Here is a 15,306-nt window from a genome sequence, read left to right on the forward strand (position 1 = left end):
GCCTGCATTTCTGCGGCAAGTAGTCTGGTTTGAAACACTATCACCTCTCAATCTGGAACACTGTACTATTGGATAACTTCCCATATTGCCTACTTACCTTCTCTCTTGCTTGCTTTTAATCTGTTCTTTACACTGCATTCAGACATCCAAAATGGAAATCCAATCAGTTAATTAACTGTTTAAGATTCTAATTGTTTCCCACTGCCTTTAAATAAAATCCAAACACCTTAACATGAACTACAAGGTCCTTGCCAAAAGAACTACTGCCTTCATAGCCTCCTTTCTGCAGGTCTTCTATTCTACTTAGTTTCCAGTTATATTGGAATTTCTGTTCAGTGACTCTGATACACTCTCACTGGTTAGACTTAACACATCTAGTTCCCCAATCTCTGGTTAACTCATTCTTCTCAGTTTACTTTGGAAATTCTACTCAATCCTTCAGGTCTTGAGTAGACCTCAAGGATTTTTTTTTAATCAAATGTTTTTAACTAATCCAGTCAAAATTACATATATCTCATGTAAAACCTTGTCAGAATACTTACTGTTTCCTAACATAGTTTTTTTAAGTTTTTGAAACTTAGACACTTATTTCTGAAATGATTCATTAAATATCTATTTTATCTCCTCTCCTGACCTAAGGAAAGTTCTTTCTGCTCATCTACAGCATTATCTGGTACATGACAGGAAATCAAATATTAACTGAGCACCTATTAGGTTCCATACACCATTCTTGGCACCACAGATACAACAGTGAACTAAACAGATAAGAATGCATCCTCTCCAGAGAGAAACAATAAATAATGATTTTAAAGCCAGGATATTGATGGGTTTTAGAGCATGGCCTCTGAAGGCATACTGCATAGATTCAAATTATAGTTCAATCACTTCCTAGCTCTGTGATTTCTGATTTAGGTAACTCTCTGTATTTATTCCCTTATTTATCAGTTCAGTCGCTCAGTCGTGTCCAACACGTTATGACCCCATGGGCTGCAGCAGGCCAGGCTTCCTTATTCATCACCAAATCCCAGAGCCTACTCAAACTCATGTCCATCACGTCGGACATGTGTCAGATCATGTCCAACTCATGTCAGACTAATCATCAGATCCAACCATCTCATCCTCTGTCATCCCCTTCTCCTCCCACCGTCAATCTTTCCCAGCGTCAGGGTCTTTTCCAATGAATCGGTTCACCCCATCAGGTGGCCAATCTATTGGAGTTTCAGCCTAAACATCAGCCCTTCCAATGAATATTCAGGACTGATTTCCTTTAGGATGGACTGGTTGGATCTCCTCGCAGTCCAAGAGATTCTCAAGATCCTTCTCCAACACCACAGTTCAAAAGCATCAATTCTTTGGCACTCAGCTTTCTGTACAGTCCAACTTTCACATTCATACATAAGTACTAAAAAACCAATAGCCTTGGCTAGATGGACCTTTGTTGACAAAGTAATGTCTCTGCTTTTTAATATGCTATCTAGGTTGGTCATAGCCTTTTTTCAAGGAGCAAGTGTTTTTTAATTTCATGGCTGCAGTCACCATCTGCAGTGATTTGGGAGCCAAAATAAATTAAGTCTGTCACTGTTTCCATTGTTTCCTCATCTATTTGCCATGAAGTGATGGGACCAGATGCCATGATCTTAGTTTTCTGAATGTTGAGTTTTAAGCCAACTTTTCACTTTCCTCTTTCTCTTTCATCAAGAGGCTCTTTAGTTCTTCTTTGCTTTCTGCCATAAGGGTGGTGTCATCTGTGTATCTGAGGTTATTGATATTTCTCCCAGAAATCTTGATTCCAGCTTGTGCATCATCCAGCCCGGCATTTTGCATGATATATTCTGCATATAAGTTAAATAAGCACTGTGACAATATACAGCCTTGACACTCTCCTTTCCCGATCTGGAACCAGTTTGTTGTTCTATGTCCAGTTTTAACTGTTGCTTTTTGACCTGATTACAGATTTCTCTGGAGGCAGGTAAGGTGGTCTGGTATTCCCATCTCTTTCAGAATTTTCCAGTTTGTTGTGATCCACACAGTCAAAGGCTTTGGTGTAGTCAACAAAGCAAAAATAGATGTTTTTCTGGAACTCTCTTGCTTTTTCTATGATCCAGCAGATGTTGGCAAATTTGATCTCTGGTTCCTCTGCCTTTTCTAAAGCCAGCTTGAACATCTGGAATTTCACAGTTCATGTGTTGCTGAAGCCTGGCTTGGAGAATTTGGAGCATTACTTTGCTAGCGTGTGAGATAAGTGTGGCAATTGTGTGGCAGTCTGAGCATTCTTTGGCATTGCCTTTCTTTGGGACTGGAATGCAGCTGACCTTTTCCAGTTCTGTGGCCACTGCTGAGTTTTCCAGATTTGCTGGCATATTAAGTGCAGTACTTTTACAGCATCATCTTCTAGGATTTGAAATAGTTCAACTGAATTCCATCATCTCCATTAGCTTTGTTCGTAGTGATGTTTCCTAAGGCCCACTTGACTTCACATTGCAGGATATCTGGCGCTAGGTGAGTGATCACACCATCATGGTTATCTGGGTCATGAAGATCTTTTTGTATAGTTCTTCTGTGTATTGTTGCCACCTCTTCTTAATATCTTCTGCTTCTGTTCATTCCATACCATTTCTGTCCTTTATTGTGTCCATCTTCATGTGAAATGTTCCCTTGGTGTCTCTAATTTTCTTGAAAAGATCTCTAGTCATTCCCATTCTTTTGTTTTCCTCTATTTCTTTGCACTGATTGCTGAGGAAGGCTTTCTTATCTCTCCTTTCTATAATAACATCTACTTCATAAGTTTAATAAGAAAATTAAATGAGCTAATATTTAAAGGAATTGAAAAAAAAGAGTACTCAGCATATAGTGCTGCTGCTGCTGCTGCTAAGTCACTTCAGCCATGTCCGACTCTGTGTAACCCCATAGACGGCAGGCCACCAGGCTCCTCTGTCCCTGGGATTCTCCAGGCAAGAATACTCGAGTGGGTTGCCATTTCCTTCTACAGCATATAGTAAAGCATGATAAATACAAAATGTGTATTTTATATGTTGTGCTGAAAGAAGTATATTTTACTATCAAAAAATCAGGGTAAAGGGGACTTGTAATAGAAAATGAGGAAAGCAAGGGGCAATTTTCAAATGGTGGTCAGACAGGCCTAGGGAAAAGGTAACATTTGAGCAACAAATTGAAGAAGGTTCAAAATACATGCTTTTTAATGAATTAAAGAATGATTTATAGCATTTTAAAAGTATCCCAAGGTTTGGTAGGATGATAAAAACAATGAGCTAGTAGCAAAAATTAATAAATATATGGGACTTGGTAGTGACAAATAAAAACAACACGAAATCTTAATGGGAAAAGAGTAAGATTCTGCATAAATATAAAATGTAATGCTTCCTTCTTCCACACTCCAACAACTGACCCAGTGGGAGAAGAAAAACACCCATGAGGAGGGGGACACAATCCATCCAGTACTCTCACAAAGGGAGAATCTAGTTAGGATAAATGTCCTGAGAGAAAAGATGACCTGATCAGGAAAACTGTTAAAATAAAATTCCCTTTCTTCCTAATGCTATGTTTTGGGGTTTTTTTTTAGTTTTATTTGTGGAAAATAAAAGCATCTGGTTTCCTTGATATTCCTGTTATAAAATTTCTATTTAATTTTGTGTTTAATTTATATTATGCAAATTTATTATTAATCACTATTTTACATTTTTCTCATGTGGGTTAATGCCTTGAAAGAAGTATAATGAGGATGGCAATGATGATAGTAATGATAAAATGGACAATACAAAGGAAAATATATTATAGACTTTAAAGAGAAGAAGAAAGAAGAGAGGGAAGAGAAATCAGCTTGAGAACTCCACATGCCCCTGAGTTCTTTGCCAATATGCTACTGTTTTTGTAAAATGTTGCACTAATGAGTCCTCAGAAACCATCTTTGTAAATCACTGTATACTATTAAATATATATGACTCGACGTAGAAGAATAGGCAATTTCTATTCTATATCCACTGGTTGTCTGAAAGATGCTAACAGTATTAAAACTAATATTACCATTCATCTCACTGAGCAAAAATTATGTCTTTTCTATTGTCTATTCAGTACCAAATGATAAATAAAACTCTCACAATATGTAAAGAATAGGTTCTTCTCTGTTCAAATCTTTGCTCATTAAACAAGGCTCTCTGGCACAATCCTTTTCAAAAAACATTTAATATAATGTATCTAGTTTTATAAATCTACTTATAAAATTATTAGACATCCTAGGATTTCCTATAAAAACTATTAGACAATATAATCAAAGTTTTTTGCAAACATTTTATGTACTATGTATAGAAGACTTATAGGTAGAAAGCAATAGACTAGACAGTTTATTTTATATTTCATGTCAAACAATAGATAAATTCAGAAAGCAAAAATGAAAATTTGAAATCTCATTAGTCATTGCAAAAGCAATAAAGCAACTTCATTCCACTCCCTATACTTTTTTGAAATCATATTTTGAATACATTTCACCAGACCAGGCTGCAAGGAGAAGTGGTTTTTAAACGCTATTTTAACTCCCCTGAGATCACTTCACAGGAAGAATATTAACAACTTGTCAAAAATAAGTGAAGTGAAAGAAATATTTAATTCCCTTAGAATGGCATTACTTTGAAAATCTGCAAAAATAAAGTCTAATTCCATAAAGAAAGAAATATACAGTTTTGTGGAGACAGCAAATAATGACAAATTTTCTGAGGCTTATGAAGATATTGTAGTAAGGATCGAGAGGAAACACTTCTCTTTCTCCTTTTCCTCTAGTAATTTTTCCAGCTACTTCAAAAGACATCTTGAGGTTAATGAATAAATTTTGTAAAACATGTCTTTTTCATATAGCTTATTTTTAATATAATAGACATTATTTTTAATTTTCTCTTGCTTTGGGTGAGCTAAAATATACATGAGGGAATCCCCTTGTGGTCCAGTGGTTACGACTCAGCACTTTCATTGCTGTGGGCCTGGGTGTGATCCCTGGTCGAGGAACTAAGATCTTACAAACCATGAAGTATGGCCAAAAAACAAATATATGAACATAAATTTCAAATGGTATACAGGTCAAAAAGAGCTCCCTTTTTATCAAGAAGTATCTTGATATAATTATCAGAAGGAAAAATTCTATTATGGGAACTAGGTAGGAAGTAAATAATTTCCTCTTTTAATTCAAGACCTGGATATCTGATGACTATATTGTCAAGATGTTCAAGTATATCGAGACTACTAAGTTCGAATATTAGGAGATGGTAAGGACCATAATTCATCCTCAACTGATAAAACTATTTGCACAGAAGTCCCTACCAGCAAATCTGTCCTTCAGATATGCTCCTTAGTATCATATTTTTCTGAAGTCTCACAGCTTTATGAAGTGGACTGGCCACATGAAGCCTTAATGATAGCTTTTGGCCTATCTACCTTTAGGCTTGAATTAGAGACAAACCAATCTTTGTAAAATTGAAAAATAATGCTTTTCAAAATACATGAATTTATTAATGAAAGAATTTCACAGATGAAGGAAACATGGAGTTTATAGCTAACAGAATAGAAATATTAACAGAAACAATATGGTGACTTCAATATTTTCAAATGCTTTCTCTCTGAAAAACACAAGATCTACTAAATTTATGGCTTTCTCATACATTGTTGAGCCCACATAAAAAGTAGGAGAATTCCCTGAAGGTCAAAGTACAAACAGCTATCTGAAAATAAGTGGAAAGTGAACATGAGGCCATAACTGTTCTAGGAATGAATGCCAATAATAGGACCTCTTGTGGCTCAGTGGTAAAGAATCCTCCTGCCAGTGCAAGAGACACAGGTTCAATCCCTGGATCAGGAAGATACCCTGGAGAAGTAAATGGCAACCCACTCCACTATTTTTGTCTGGGAAACCCCATGGACAGAGGAGCCTGGAGGGCTACAGTCGATGGGGTCACAAAAGAGTTGGACACAACTTAGAGATTAAACAAACAAACAGGATCCCAAGGCTTAGCTGGTCAACAATCAAAAATAGGGGAGTAACAGAATAAGATGAGGGCCATGAAAAATGGGAAGTTGAATATGCAACTCCATCATAAAACTATAAATCTATGAAGACTGTATCATTTTTGAAAGGATGGGATAGGAAAAGTCAGTCAGTCAGAAAAGGAACTCATTAGGAAAGCATATTTTATTTGCCTGCCCTATGTGAGAAAGGGCCCAGATACAGAACAATCAGGTGCCCTGCATTCCCAGCATCTGCAAAGAATATGCAGGGATTCTTAGGACCTCTGATGGGCAGAAAGTGAAGAGGAACTAAAAAGCCTCCTGATGAAAGTGAAAGAGGAGAGTGAAAAAGTCGGCTTAAAGCTCAACATTCAGAAAACTAAGATCATGGCAAATAGATGGGGAAACAGTGGAAACAGTGTCAGACTTTATTTTTAGGGACTCCAAAATCACTGCAGATGGTGATTGCAGCCATGAAATTGAAATTAAAAGACGCTTACTCCTTGGAAGGAAAGTTATGACCAACCTAGATAGTATATTCAAAAGCAGAGACATTATTTTGCCAACAAAGGTCCGTCTAGTCAAGGCTATGGTTTTCCAAGTTGTCATGTATGGATGTGAGAATTGGACTGTGAAGAAAGCTGAGTGCCAAAGAATTTATGCTTTTGAACTGTGGTGCTGGAGAAGACTCTTGCAAGTCCCTTGGACTGCAAGGAGATCCAACCAGTCCATCCTAAAGGAGACCAGTCCTGAGTGTTCATTGGAAGGATTAATGCTGAGGCTGAAACTCCAATACTTTGGCCACCTCATGCAAAGAGTTGACTCATTTGAAAAGACTCTGATGCTGGGAGGGATTGGGGGCAGGAGGAGACGGGGACAACAGAGGATGAAATGGCTGGATGGCATCACCGACTCGATGCACATGAGTTTGGGTGAACTCTGGGAGTTGGTGATAGACAGGGAGGCCTGGCGTGTTGCGATTCATGGGGTCGCAAAGAGTCGGACACAACTGAGTGACTGACTGAACTGAACTGAACTGATGGGTCCAACGATCCATCCATTGTTCCTATATGTTCTTGACTGAGCTCAAATTTCCACATGAATGTGACAGTTAGTGGTCACTCTGATTAATCTTATTGGCAGAAGACAGGATCAAATTGATTCCATTTTTATCAACTATTAACCTAATGCTGCCAGAATCCAGGGGTCAGGAGGAAGCCCATCCACCTTAGTTGACTTAAAGTAGACTTCCTACAGTCACACACTCAGGCAACTGTGAATAAATCCTAGAAGGGACCAGTGGATCTTATCTCAAACAGCTAAGATGTATTCTAACCCAGTCTTTTATTTCAATTCACAGTGAAAATAAACATTCTGATCTCTGGTGTTACTGCAAATAATTATAGAGATCCACAGATGAGCCAAAAAGTAACCCCACCTCCAATGAAAAGATATTTCCATAGCTCAGTCCCCTCCACTGATATACATTTCCTGAAGGAGCACAAGTCATTCCAGTTTAGGGTTTATTTTTACACTTGACTTGGGTTACAACTACATTGATTTGGTTAAGCTACATGGGCCATAGGATTGAATGGTTGTAGTTTTTTCTTGCCACCATGGTACAACCCAGAGTCACTCAGGTACAAGAGAAAGCATATATTTGTAGCCACTGAACTGAACAAAATTTTGCTGGCCTGTGTGTTTGCATGTGTACAGTGCAAGGACAATGAGGACTCCAAATTCAGAAGCTACCACTGATTGCATATGAACACATCAGAATATTCCAGGAGTGGGCATGTCTGCATGACTTTTTCTGTTATATCACACATGAATGGAGATGGCAAAGCCAGCAGCAAGCAGGTCAGTTACAACTGCTGTTAAATGACTGCTTTATCAGGCTGTGTTTTGGGATCTAGGGGACAAAGAACATTAACTGCTTCCCACTCCCTGAATCTCAGAATCTTTGGTGTTTCCTCCTCAAACACTGTTATTATTCCTCTCACTTCATGGTTGTGAAATAATAAATGTCTCATCCTAGCAGCTCTATCTCCAAATTTTCTCAAATCATCTACTACTAATACCTAGACTTTTCATCTGGAGGGAGGCAGTGGTTCAAGAATAAAAGGCACAAGGGCATTTTTATCAAATTTACAAAGACTCATTACGTAACCTACCTTGGGTCACCATGTGGCATTGAGTTAGCAGTGCACTGAACCAAACTGCAATTATCTTTGTAATATAGAATTAGGTCATTCCAACAACAGAATCCATGTGGCTAAACCAGAATTAGGTTTATATCCATTAGTGTCCCTTTTAACTGGGCTGCCACCAAAAGGCCATACCAAGCAAGTTGGCCTGGACTTGCTGTCAGGAGAGAGATGCACCATGCTTAAGAATGGTGAAGATGCCAAGCAAAATTTTCCAAAGAAGTTTACATAATTATCTAGCCCTTCCATTTTGATCATTAACCAGGAGTGATGGATAAGAAACGAATCTTGTCTATGGATAAGAGAATTTTGTCTGCATTCAGTGATCACTCTGCCTTATTAAGGCTATGGACCATAAAGAGGGAGGGAGATTGAGTCAGAAATTCTTTTGATTTGATCCTTGGGTAGTTAATTCTAGGGATCAACAATGCCACAAGTTTGCAGCTGATAGGTATGTGAACATCTCTCAAATACATTGACTATGAGCCCATTATGGAGTGGCCTAACCCCATGAACAGTATGAAAAGAAAATAAGGATAGTGATATCAGATTATAAGTGGTCCAGAAAGCTGAAAACATGGCATAGTTTAGTTCGATGAGCCATAGTTGTGTGATGAGAGAAAGCTCAGCAGATGCAAATAACATCATAACCTACTAATGTGTTAACAGTGAGGCACTGTTGTTAGTCTCAACAAGAGTCAGAGGTCCATCCAGTTAATTTTTCAAGTTAGGTTGAGTCAATGTCCCATGAAATATGGCCTTCTTCACTGTAAGACAAAAGGGCCAACTTTTGCAGAAGTTACAAGTCTAATACGAAGTATAGCTTCTTAATCACAAATATATAGTCCTTTATAGCTCAGTCCTTGATAAAGAATCCATGCCTACTACAATAATAAATCTGAGTAGAAACAGTGATTCTGGACAGTGTAGGCTTGATTACCAGCTTATTCCAGTAAGACTTAGAGAACAGGCTCTTACTATAGGCATCAACATGAGTGACTCAGACTGTTAGATAGCAGACAGAATGTAGTTCTATGTCTCACAAGTCCCAAGTGGAAGAAGCCAATCCAACCTCAATGACTTAAAGTAGACCTTCTACAGTAACAAACTTCCCTTGTGGCTCAGCTGGTAAAGATCTGCCTGCAGTGCGAGAGACCTGGGTTCAATCCCTGGGTTGGGAAGATCCCCTGGAAAAGGGAAAGGCTACCCACTCCAGTATTCTGGCCTAGAGAATTCCATGGACTGTATAGTCCATGGGGTCGCAAAGAGTTGGACATGACTGAGCAACTTTTACTTTCTACAGTAACACACACAGGCAACTGAGAATAAGTCCTAGAAGGAACCAGTAGATCTTATTTCAAACAGCTAAGATGCAGTCTAGGCCAGTCATTTATTGCAATTCACAGTGAAAATGAATGTTCTTATCTCTGATCTTGTATGCTTCAATTTCAGCATCAGTCCTTCCAATGAATATTCAGGGTGGAGATTTCCTTCAGAATTGACTGGTTTGATCTCCTTACCAAAGAGTCCCTCTGGGGACTCTAAAGTCTTCTCCAGCACCACAGTTCAAAAGCATCAATTCTACGGGACTCAGCTTTCCTTAAGGTCCAATTCTCAATGCGTACATGACTACTGGAAAAACCATAGCTTTGTCTATAAGAACCTTTGTCAGCAAAGTGATGTCTCTGGGTTTTAATATGCTTTCTAGTTTTGTCATAGATTTTCTTCCAAGAATCAAGCATCTTTTGTCACTGCAGTCACTGTCCTCAGTGATTTTGCAGCCCAAGAAAATACAGTCTGTCACTGTTTTCACTTTTCCCCCATCTATTTGCCATGAAGTGATAGAACCAAATGCCATGATCTTGGTTTTTTCGAACGTTGATTCCTGCTTGTGAGTCATCCACATTGGCATTTTGCATGATGTATTCTGCATATAAGTTAAATAAGCAGGGTGACAATATACAGCCTTTAATGTACTCCTTTCCCAGTTTGGAACTAGTCCATTTTTCCATGTCCAGTTCTAACTGTTGCTTCTTGTCCTGCATATAGGTTTCTCAGGAGATGGGTAAGGTGGTCTAGTATTCCCATTTCTTTAAGAAATTCCCACAGTTTGCTGTGATCCACACAATTAAATTATCATAGTCAATGAAGTAGAAGTAGATGACTTTGGAATTCTCTTGCTTCTTCTATGATCCAACGGATGTTGACAGTTTGATCACTGGTTCTTCTGCCTTTTCAAAATCCAGCTTGTACATCTGAAAGTTCCTGATTCAAGTACAGTTGAAGCTACTTTGAAGGATTTTGAGCAATACCTGACTGGCATGTGAAATGAGCACAATTGTGTTAGTTTGAATATTCTTCAGCATTGCCTTTCTTTGTGGTTGGAAAGAAAACTGACCTTTTCTGTACAGATGTTGATTTAATTATAATAGTCAATTTAATTAACCCCTTTCAATACTGTTTTCTAAAGAAATTTCATTACTAGTGATTATTCATTTTTCCATATGAACTTTAGAATCAACTTATCTATATCCATACCAAAATAAAAGCTGATATTTTTACTGTGATTGCATCAAATCTTACTGACTTGAGGCAAACCAACATCTCTGTGGGCTTCCTTGATAGCTCAGTTGGTAAAGAATCTGCCTACAATGCAGGAGACCCTGGTTTGATTCCTGGGTGGAGAAGATCTGCTGGAGAAGGGATAGGTTACCCACTCCAGTATTCTTGGGCTTCCCTTGTGGCTTAGCTGGTAAAAGAATCCACTTGCAATGCAGGAAACCTGGGTTCGATCCCTGGGTTGGGAAGATCCCCTGGAGAAGGAACGTCTCTATGATATTATATCATCTTATCCATTCTTTTTGTTTAAGTCCATTTCTGTGTCCCTCAGGAGTATTTTATAGTTCTTCTCATTTAAATTGCACCTTTCTTGATAAGTATATTCACAGGACTATTACCTAGGAATATTACCTTTTGATTGTAATGGGGCCTTCATAAATTATAATTTCTAACTGGGTATTAATTTTATATATGAGGCCTATGTTGGTCAGGGTTCTCCAAAGAAAGAGAACTAACAGGATATGGGTAGAGAGAGATTTTAGGGAACTGATGCACATGACCATGGAGGTGACCAATTCAAAATGTACAGGATATAATGTAAGACTGAAGACCCCAGGAAGAGTTACTGTTACAGCTTGAATGGAAAGTCAGTCTGCTAGCAGAATTCCTTTCTCTTCAGAGGAAGTCAGACTTTTTTTCTATTTAGGCCTTCAAATGATTGACGAGGACCATCTGTAGAAACTTATTCAAAATCTGATGATTTGAGAAAAAAGAAAAAGAAAAAAAAATCTGATGATTTGAATATTATCCTCATGTAAAAAATACCTCCACAAAAACATCTAGAATTATGTTAAACCAAATATCTGGGTAGCATAGACTAGCCAAGTTAATATATACAACTAACCATCATAAGGACCTTTAAGTTTAAAATATTTGTCTTATATTGCTACTTCATCTCTCTCTATCTCCCCACCCCCTTGTCTCCCTCCCTTTCCCTCTCTCTCTCCCCTTCTTTTTGATTCTCTGTAGTTTTCCATGTAAACTATCACATCTGCATATAGAGATAGTCTTGCCTTTTTTCTTTCTAACTCATGCCTCTAATCATTTCCTCTTATTGGATTTCATTTTTTAATATCTTCAGTACAATAGTAAAAACTGAAGTAATAATGAGCTCATTTCCCTTTTCTCTGAATTTAACAGAAACTGGTCCACCATTTCCCATTATTTAAGTTTTCGATTATTCACATTTGAAGAGCATTGAATCAGTTACTCCTCTATTGAGTGTTTTTATTAGAAAAAAGTATTTAATTTTGTGTAGAACTTTTCATGGAAATGATATACATTTTTCTCCTTATACCTACTTAAAACTTTAGCTATATTAATGGATTTTATAATCTTGTTCCACCCCTGGATTACTGAAATTAATCTGATTTAATCATTATTTATTCATTTTAATGTTTTTCTCTAATAGCTAATACTATTTTATTTCAAACATCTGCATCAATATTTGCATTAAAAAGCATAGTCTATAGCTATCTTTTATGTGAAATCATACTATGATTTAAGTATCAGCGTTTTCCCATTGCAACTGTTATGATCTATTTAAAATCAGAAACCATTTTATGTATTTCAAATAGGAGGATTTTAATGCATAATCAGATAATATGATTTGGAAGGATTAGAGGAGCAAAAGAGAAGGAACATTATTAAAAATTAGTCACTGCTACAAACAAGTAAACATGAAGCCCAGGACCTGTGTGTCATAATGCTAACAACTCTGTTGAAGTCATGTTGCCTAATATGGAATCCACAAGCAGGCATATCTAGGACACTACTGCTTTTGCTGGGAACCACATGGCCTGAGCAAGAAATAAAGAGCCAGCATTCCCAGGCTCTTGTTACCCTTTGTTGCTGTATCTGTCACTCTCACTGTCATGAACACTGTTATTGCTGCTACTGTTCTTCAAGCCAGAAAAACCATGAGAAAAAAAAAAAAGGCAAGAAGACAGAAACATTTCTCTACTCTCCACTCCAACAAAATTTCTACTAGTGCATCCCACTTGGAGACATTAACCGTAGATAATTTGGCCTGGGAATCTGGGAACTGTGATGTGTGAAGCCCCAGATCCTGCATTACAAAATAAACTCATTTTTCTTGAAAACATGAAGAATTTGCTTTCTAACATCCAAGACTGCTAAAATAAGAAATCTGATGATTGTCTGGTTCTTACAATTTTAAGGATCATAATTTTATTTATTTTTATTTGTTGTTTAAACAGATGTACTACCCTATGCAGGATGTTGAGGCTTCCCCAGTAGCTCAGCAGTAAAGAACATGCTTGCAATGCAGGACACACAGGAGACATGGGTTCAATCCCTGAGTCTGCAACATCTCCTGGAGGAGGGCATGGCAACCCACTCCAATATTCTCAGCTGGAGAATCCCATGGACAGAGAAGCCTGGTGGGCTGCAGTCCATGGGGTCGCAAAGTGTCAGACACGGCTGAAGAGACCAGGCACGCACACATGACTGCAGGATATTACAGTGAGACAGGCTGTCCATTTGTGGCGAAGAGGACTATGTGGAACGTCTCTGCACTTTTTGTTTAACTTTGCTTTGAATCTAAAACTGCTCTAAAACATAAAATTATATTTTAAAATGGGTTCTCACTGATGAAAATAATATATTCAAGACATGTGCCTTGGGTAGTTACATCAGAGACTGACACTTGTAGTCTCTAATCTTAAAAATAGTGACCCAAGTTTCCTTCCTGAATAAATATCACTTTGAAGGATTTCTGGTTGCCTAATGCCAATTGTAAGGATAGGAGCATATTGCCTCTAGAATGTTGTCAGATATCCCTTGAGTTCAAGTTAGTGGTCATTACACTTAAAGAACACAGAGCAGATTTACAGCAAACTTACAAAAGAGCTTTTACAAACTGTTCTGTGCCATCTTGTTAATAAAGCCTCCTTTAATACATGATTTTATCTTCAATATAATCTGATACAATACTGTGGGAGAATCACTAATGAGCAATTGGTTTAAGTTAGTTTCCAACATAACTATTTAGGAAAAGTTAGTGATAACATCGGAGAAGGCAATGGCGACCCACTCCAGTATTCTTGCCTGGAAAATCCCATGGGTGGAGGAGCCTGATAGGCTGCAGTCCATGGGGTCGATAAGAGTCGGACACGACTGAGCGACTTCACTTTCACTCTTCACTTTCATGCATTGGAGAAGGAAATGGCAACCCACTCCAGTGTTCTTGCCTGGAGAATCCCAGGGACGCGGGAGCCAAGTGGGCTGCCCTCTATGGGGTCGCACAGAGTCGGACACGACTGAAACGACTTAGCAGCAACAGCAGCAGCAGTGATAACATACTTAAAACAAAATGGGGGTGATATTCATAGAGAAACATTTAAATTTCCTAGAAATCCCATTACAAAACTGGGTAACTGGTTTAAAATGCAACAGGTTTGAATTAAAACAGAAAGTCACTGACAGTTTCAAGATGAATGCCTTCAAGAGGAATAAAAAGTGAAAGTGAAGTCACTCAGTCCTATCTGACTCTTTGCGACCCCGTGGACTGTAGCCTACCAGGCTCCTCTGTCCATGGGATTTTCCAGGCAAAAGTACTGGAGTGGATTGCCATTTCCTTCTCCAGGGGATCTTCTCGACCCAGGGATCGAATCCCGGTTTCCCGCATTGTAGGCAGATGCTTTACCGTCTGAGCCACCAGGGCTTCAAGAGGAGTGATAAATATTTTATTCAGTAGATAAAATGACAAAACTATAAGATGCAAGTGGTAATGTTTCTTCTTTCTCCAAAAATAATGAGATCAATTCATCACTACAGGAAAAAGAAACCATGACAATAATGCTTCAAATAGAAAGCAAACTCAACTGTGTCATGCAAAGAAAGAAAGTGAAAGTGAAAGTTGCTCAGTCATGTCCAACTCTTTGCAACCCTGAATTCTCCAGGCCAGAATATTGGAGTGGGTAGCCTTTCCCTTCTCCAGGGGATCTTCTCAACTCAGGGACTGAACTCCAATCTCCCACATTGCAGGCAGATTTTTTACCAGCTGAGCCACATGGAAAGCCCATGCAAATGACAGAATATAAAAAGTTAAGTGAGAAATTATTAAATCCTAAATTAATAAACATCATTTTAAGTAGTATAGAGATCAAGATATTGAATTCATAAAGGAAGAAGTATTACCTCAGCATAATGTTTGGAGCTGACACAAGTTGGGAAGGGGATTGGAAAAGCAGAAGGAAGGGAAATGCTAATAGTATTAAAAAACTGAAAATCAAGAGAAAATATTTGAATTATATGAAATAATAACAAGAGGAATGTAGCTCTCCCTATTTTTAAATACAATATATAATATAATACTGTAATGATTTAAGTAGTATATGTAGACAGACAAAGAAATGGGGCAGAATAGAGAACTGGGAATAATGGCAAATGTATTGGAACTTAATGCTCTATAAAGACCATATTAATTTCAATAATAAAAACAAATTATTCA

At 37.9% G+C, this 15,306-nt stretch overlaps 1 long non-coding RNA gene across 1 annotated transcript; it reads right to left on the reverse strand.

Annotated features, from left to right (window-relative positions):
• Window positions 1-1,275: 1,275 nt before the first annotated feature.
• Window positions 1,276-9,895, reverse strand: LOC120862552. Its single transcript, XR_005720801.1, has 3 exons — window positions 9,804-9,895; window positions 4,248-4,250; window positions 1,276-1,363 (listed from the first exon to the last, which is right to left on the reverse strand). It is a non-coding gene; the product is annotated as an uncharacterized LOC120862552 (long non-coding RNA).
• Window positions 9,896-15,306: the final 5,411 nt, after the last annotated feature.

The sequence above is a fragment of the Oryx dammah genome, unplaced genomic scaffold (assembly GCF_014754425.2).
Source record: "Oryx dammah isolate SB20612 unplaced genomic scaffold, SCBI_Odam_1.1 HiC_scaffold_4, whole genome shotgun sequence".
Classification (NCBI taxonomy): domain Eukaryota; kingdom Metazoa; phylum Chordata; class Mammalia; order Artiodactyla; family Bovidae; genus Oryx; species Oryx dammah.